Source organism: Chenopodium album, chromosome 4 (assembly GCF_948465745.1).
Source record: "Chenopodium album chromosome 4, dcCheAlbu1.1, whole genome shotgun sequence".
Taxonomy (NCBI): Eukaryota; Viridiplantae; Streptophyta; class Magnoliopsida; order Caryophyllales; family Amaranthaceae; genus Chenopodium; species Chenopodium album.
This window is the reverse complement of record NC_137837.1, coordinates 9,425,069-9,430,580: the sequence shown is the minus strand read 5'-3', so window position 1 is coordinate 9,430,580 and position 5,512 is coordinate 9,425,069. Positions and strand designations below refer to the sequence as shown.

Sequence of the window (5,512 nt, the reverse complement as noted above, 5' to 3'; positions counted from 1 at the left end):
TTCATTATCAATAACATCCTCGATCAGGGTGACATTAGGGAAGGAGGACTCTTGTGGGCAATCCGAGAGCACCGTAACAAATTTATCACCTAGATAAACTTAGAATGTAAATCAAGTAGCAATTACATGATAATATCAACAATTTTTCAATAATTATTGTTGGTCCCACACTTATAAATTTTATTAAGAAATCGTTATGTTGACAGATAAAGTAAACGTATTTACAAATCACACTTAATTTGCATTTTTTGGTTATCTCGTTGATAAAATTGGGCTGGCTCGTTATACAATTGTACTTTTTCATGTTCATGAGGGTCTATGATGTAAAAGATCGACTAGTATAGACTATAAAGATTAACATCATATTCCACTATACTTAATAATTCATTCTGAAAATAATCCATTGGCCACCTTTTTGGCAATACCATCAATCCATTTCTTTCCAAAAGTTGATCAATTACACTTCCTAGTACTTCGTATTTATTAATAGCTTACTCCTAAAATTATTTCCAAGAAATCATCTTGAAATTACATGGACGAGGGACCTAAAGAAAGCAAAGAACTATAAGTACTCCAAGGGTAACATCTAAAAGTATCGCCTGCAGCTAAGCAAGGTATAATAGGAAGAATGTACCACGTACATACCGTCTCACACACTTCAAAATCTCTTGCGAAAACATATATATCGACCCATTTAACTTCCTCGTCTCCCCATTTGAAACTACAATAGAACAAGGTTGTTCCCCAAAAATTAACGTAAAAAGAAAATTCCCATGCCTCCTTGTATCCAATCACTTGCTCACCAAGATCATCGTCACTCGATTTGCAGTGTAAAGTAAGATCCTTTCCCTCACCTATATAGTTGAAGATTGTTACATGTATCTTGGGATCAAAAGCATTGCCATCACCATTGCAAGTCGATGCAGTAAAACTTATCAAAATTAGGGTCAATACTTGAGCCCTTAATGTCTTCATTGAATCTAAGTATTTTTTTTAAAAAAAAATGGAAAGAAAGAAATCAATGGAAACATGAAGATATATTAAACAAATGATGGACGTCGTATTAGGTCAATATATATTAAGGAGTACTGAACTTGAGAAGGTTAATGAAACATGAACCAACTACCAACTAAATAGATCAGATCAAATACACTTATTAATCTTGCTCCTAATAGCCAATAGGTCACCCTTGAAATTACATCGATGAGGGTCCTAAAGAAGACGGAAAATTAAGAGTATTCCAAGGGTAACATATATAAACAACGCGTGCAAATAGGCAAGGGCCAGTAGGTAAAATATACCACGGGCAATGCATCCCACAAACCCTCACATCTCTATCGTTAAAATATATATTAAACCACTTAGTTTCCTCATCTGCCCACTTGAAACTACAATTGAAAAATGTTTTTCTCCATATATTCGTAGAAAATGTAAAACACCATGACTCTGTAAAATGAACCACTTTTTCTCCAAGATCAACATCCCCGGATTTGCAGTGTAAAGTAAGGTCAATTCCCTCACCTATAAAATTATAGATTATTACCTCTGTCTCGAGTTCAAGAGCACCACGATCACCATTGCAAATTGTAGCAGCAATCATAATTATCATTGAAATTACTTGAGCCCTTGATCTCACCATTGAATCCAAATAGCTTTAACAACAAAAATCCAATTTCGGATGCAAAATAATCAATGGAAAATATGAATATATAAAATGAGAGACATGGCAAGAGTTCTATCATGTATCAAGGAGAGTAAGTGATGAAACATGAACTAACTACCAAATAAGATTGAATCATCAATGACGAGGGGAAGAGAAAATGAAGAAAGCGTGTATGCTTTTTGATGACAACAATTTTCTTTTTATATGTTAGAGAGGAAAATATATCATATGATAAGTTTTAATGAAAATACCATCACAATTCACAGGAAAGAATTTGCTGGGCATGAAGACTGCTAATGTAACTGCATGCAACCCGCAATTTCCAAGTGTATGCCAAATCTTAAAGCCACAAAGTATGCACAAAGTCACAGATTTTGTGCCAAGTCTTCATCATCAACAGCTTCCTCAATAACATTGATGCAAGAGCCAACAGACATCCCCATAGACATGGCATCAGCAAGTTTTGCTCGAGCTTCTTCATGGCGGCGTAAGAGAAGGATAGTATTCAAGACTGCCCACCTCAGCTGTGAATCCGCTTTCTTCTGTGTGAACCCCAAGCTCTTGAGCAAGCCATCCAACTTTGATAAGGAAAAACAATTCAAATATTAGGAAAATACAGATATGAAACCCAATAGCACAATGAAATCAAGGTTTATGAGTTACTTTGATTTAGGCTAACAAGACCAGTTTAATGTAGGCTAACAGAATTTTACTGTGTTCGTGAAGGAATGACAGATGCATAATAGTTATTTTACACTAAGGGGGGGGGGGGGGGGGGGGGGGAAGGCTTTTAAGGGCAATCGAGGAACAACTTAGAATCTAAGACATGATGATTAAATCAATGTAATGGCCAGATAGATAAGTAGGATGAACCTTGTTAATATCAGCTAAACCTCCTTCAGCATATCCGTATAATAAGTACTCTGTTGCTACACCAGCCAATGCTATACATGAGAATCTGTTCAGCATCTAATCAAAGACATAATACTGTCATGATCATTAAAAGTTTCTTGTTAATTAACATGAGGTTTCTCCAGAAAAGGGAGCCTCATAAAAGCTTGCACCAAGAAGAGATCATACCGTAGATGACATTTTCCCTGCGTTGGTCTGCAAATTACAGTCACAAATTGATTCAGAATTTCACATTCAAGCAAACAAAGCTCATCGCAAATAAGCAAGGAAAAGACCTTCAAATGCACCAAAGCATAAGCAAGTTGGACAAGATAAGACATGATAGTCCAGAGGGAGTGTTAAAGGAAAGAGAACTCAACAGGTCATAGAGAATAACTTACTTCTTCGACGAACTCAAAGTCAACAAAATTTGTTCCTGCTTGAACATTGAGAGACCCTTCTTTGCTCAAAGCTTCTAAACTCGAAAGAGTATAACTCTTTGGAAGGATGCCGAGCAAATAGGCGATTAAAAAGTGCCCAGCTTCATGCTGCAGTTGAAAATTGATCTTCTGGTCAGCTCAGGGATAGCAAACACTTAATGTATGAAGCAAAATGCCATCCTATAAGGAAACATCTACCATATATATACATCTAAAAGATAATGTATCCAATAAGACTATACATATTAGCTCCAGGAAACGAGATAATAATCTATGTACTTACTTGAATAACCCGGTTGTGGTACTTTTGACTGATGGTATGAGTGTATGACCAATTGTATCAAGAGCCAAACCGGCAATTCCTCCACCAAAAGAAATCTGTTAGAAGCCACAGATTAGCACATCGTTTAAATGATTCAAAGCATTTCTCTAAGCACAAAAACTTAATACAGTGACTCAGTCCAAGAATAATCTTTTCAGGAGCCTCTACCATTATTCCATTAATATAAGAAATAAAATTCTCAAGTTTGACAAAAAAAAAAAAAAAAAAAAAAAAAAAAAAAAAAAATGGTTACCAAGTCCAATGTCCAGAAGAATAACAATCCCAAAGAGATGTAAAAGAGTTGCTGGGGGTTAAGTTCAAAGGCGTTCCAAGCAGCAACACCACCTAAAACAGCAGCAATCTGCAGGTTCCTTTCAATTGAACCAAGAGTCGTATCCACAGGTGATAAGAGAGAAGCAGCTTCAATTCCATTCAGCTTCAATTCATCCAAAGTATAGAGTCTCTGAGGCACCTGCACTGCACATCACACTTCCACTTAATAACACAATACTAAAGTCCAAATCCACAACATCTTGACTTTGAGACAATGATCATGTATGTGTAGGGATCCAAACAAGTCCTAATGTCCAGAAAGCAGTCCATAACATTGATCAAATTCATTGTTCCATGCTTCAAACCCTCACACCCTTGTCCAATGTATCATGTCAAGAGTCGGACATAGGCCACACGGGTTACTGAAGCTCGGCAAAAAGATTCACATGCTCAAAACTTTGAAACTAATGCACGTATCCAATACATATCTCAATTACACCCATCAGACAAAATCAAACCAAACTAACAAACTCTATGTTGATGGAACATTAAAATCTATCATTAATCTTCATCTATATATTTTATTATCAGGAATTCAACCTGCAAAGTCTGAGGCCAAATTGGAAACACAAATGTTTTGCAATTTCATCTTTAGTTAATCATGTAGAGCAGCTCCATCCAATTCACCTAATCACCTCAAAGATGTTCACTTTATAGAAATCAAGTAAAAACTTTATATATACACCAAGATGATTGAAAATACAATCCCTTTTTTTAATGGACAGAATTCAATCTTTTAAAATTATACTTAGTACAACTAACACATATATACAATCATAGTTGTAAAATATAGGGTCACATAATTTGTTTTGCATATCAATCTCATAAACCAATCAGATCATTCTACTTACAAAATGATACCAAAAATGAAGCTTAATTAAATGAAATAATCAACATCTTCACCGGAAATCAATTCTGTAAAAATTCATATAAAAATCAAAATTTAGAGAATACCCAATAAAAGAAATAGCATAATTTACAAAAGGGTAATACTGAATTGAATTCATATGAAAAGGGGTATGATGAAATAGTATAATAAAAGTCATAAAATTGAATTAGAGAGAGAAAAAGAAGAACCTGGCGAGCAGCGCCGAAGCAACGGAGGGCACCAGGTTGAGTAAGGGACTGCTTGACAAGAGAAAGAGCGGCTCTTTCATCGCCTTTGGCTAATTCATTGTCGAGTTTTTCCAAAACTTGCTTTCGAACATGTGAACTTCCTCTGAGGCCACATGTTATTTTGAAGTTTATTAGTGTACATGACATTGTGATTGTGAATCTTATTCATTCGTTTAGTTTCGATTGTTTGTTTAGGCCATTGGGGATTCTAAGGGATTTCGGGGTGTAGACGACTTCATTGTGGATAAACCATGAAGGACTAGTTCTGGTTCTAACAGATTTTAACCATATTTGTTTCAAGTCTATTTTTAATTTTGTGTATAACCATTTATAGGGCCTATTTTGATTTAGTGAACTAAGCTGCACCGAACTTATTGAAGCTAAACTTAATTGAACTGAACTGAGTATTTTATGAGAGAAGGAAAACTGAGCTGAATTGAACTTATTGAATTGAACTTATTGGAGCTGAACTGAAAATAAGGTGAAGAGAACAGACCCTGACTCTACTAATCTCATTATATTAACCTTTTTACTCTTGTACATTGTTAGTTTGCATGCAAATAATACAGTGTAATTGTGTAAAACTCTAAGGGTCTGTTTTGATTTACTGTACTGAACTGAATTGAATTGTTTATGAGAGAAGGAAATTGGAAAATGAACTGAACCGAAATTAAGATGAAGAGAACAGGTGTGTTACTCGTAGGATCAATGGGAAGTGGAGACGGTATACTGTTTTCGTTTTCTTTT

At 35.3% G+C, this 5,512-nt stretch overlaps 1 pseudogene across 1 annotated transcript; it reads right to left on the bottom strand.

Moving 5' to 3' along the window:
- Positions 1-423: 423 nt before the first annotated feature.
- LOC145626626 (uncharacterized) lies at positions 424-5,049 on the bottom strand (annotated as a pseudogene). Its single transcript, XR_014111040.1, has 7 exons — positions 4,727-5,049; positions 3,570-3,788; positions 3,278-3,372; positions 2,956-3,102; positions 2,744-2,770; positions 2,537-2,632; positions 424-2,241 (listed from the first exon to the last, which is right to left on the bottom strand). The product of XR_014111040.1 is annotated as an uncharacterized LOC145626626 (transcript).
- Positions 5,050-5,512: the final 463 nt, after the last annotated feature.